The 1,215-nt window shown below is 39.8% G+C and overlaps 2 non-coding genes across 2 annotated transcripts; both read left to right on the top strand.

Annotated features, from left to right (window-relative positions):
• The first annotated feature begins 747 nt into the window (after nucleotides 1-747).
• Nucleotides 748-820, top strand: Trnak-cuu (transfer RNA lysine (anticodon CUU)). The gene has a single exon. It is a non-coding gene; the product is annotated as a tRNA-Lys (tRNA).
• Nucleotides 821-828: 8 nt separating this feature from the next.
• Nucleotides 829-947, top strand: LOC143275141 (5S ribosomal RNA). Its single transcript, XR_013053393.1, has one exon. It is a non-coding gene; the product is annotated as a 5S ribosomal RNA (ribosomal RNA).
• Nucleotides 948-1,215: the final 268 nt, after the last annotated feature.

Raw genomic sequence — 1,215 nt, 5'->3', positions numbered from 1 at the left:
AACGCTAGACATAATGGATGTGAATTCACTGCCCAGATGGCAGTAAAAAGGTTACGGGACTTTTAACCCTTTTTTTTCGATGCTGCAACGTGTGTATATCTCTTTTAACCCTTTTTTTCGATGCTGCAACGTGTGTATATCTCTTTTAACCCTTTTTTCAATGCTGCAACGTGTGTATATCTCTTTTAACATTTTTTTGTCAATGCTGCAACGTGTGTATATCTCTTTTAACCCTTTTTTTCAATGCTGCAACCTGTGTATATCTCTTTTAACCTTTTTTTCAATGCTGCAACGTGTGTATATCTCTTTTAACATTTTTTTTCAATGCTGCGACGTGTGTATATCTCTTTTAACCCTTTTTTTTCAATGCTGCAACGTGTGTATATCTCTTTTAACCCTTTTTTTCAATCCTGTAACGGTAACGTGTGTATATCTCTTTTAACCCTTTTTTTTCAATGCTGCAACGTGTGTATATCTCTTTTAACCCTTTTTTTCAATCCTGTAACGGTAACGTGTGTATATCTCTTTTAACCCTTTTTTTTCAATGCTGCAACGTGTGTATATCTCTTTTAACCCTTTTTTCAATGCTGCAACGTGTGTATATCTCTTTTAACCCTTTTTCAATGCTGCAACGTGTGTATATCTCTTTTAACCCTTTTTTCAATGCTGCAACGTGTGTATATCTCTTTTAACCCTTTTTCAATGCTGCAACGTGTGTATATCTCTTTTAACATTTTTTTTTCAGGTGCCCGGTTAGCTCAGTCGGTAGAGCATGGGACTCTTAATCCCAGGGTCGTGGGTTCGTGCCCCACATTGGGCGAATTTTTTGCCAACGGCCATACCACGTTGAAAATACCGGTTCTCGTCCTATCACCGAAGTTATCCAACGTCGGGCCCGGTAAGTACTTGGATGGGTGACCGCCTGGGAACACCGGGTGCTGTTGGCATTCCTTTGCTGGTCAGGCATCTGCTTAGCAGATGTGGTGTAGCGTATATGGATTTGTCCGAAAGCAGTGACGCCTCCTTGAGCTACTGAAACTGAAACTGAACTTCAATGCTGCAACGTGTGTATATCTCTTTTAACCCTTTTTTCAATGCTGCAACGTGTGTATATCTCATTTAACCCTTTTTTTCAATGCTGCCACGTGTGAAAATCTCTAACACAGTACTATACCGCGCTTCGGTTTTATTTGAACACTTCCTCACTTGGCTTCA

This window comes from Babylonia areolata, chromosome 29 (assembly GCF_041734735.1).
Source record: "Babylonia areolata isolate BAREFJ2019XMU chromosome 29, ASM4173473v1, whole genome shotgun sequence".
Lineage (NCBI taxonomy): Eukaryota > Metazoa > Mollusca > Gastropoda > Neogastropoda > Buccinidae > Babylonia > Babylonia areolata.
Note: the sequence above shows the minus strand (reverse complement) of the source record. Positions and strands in the feature narration are given on the sequence as shown.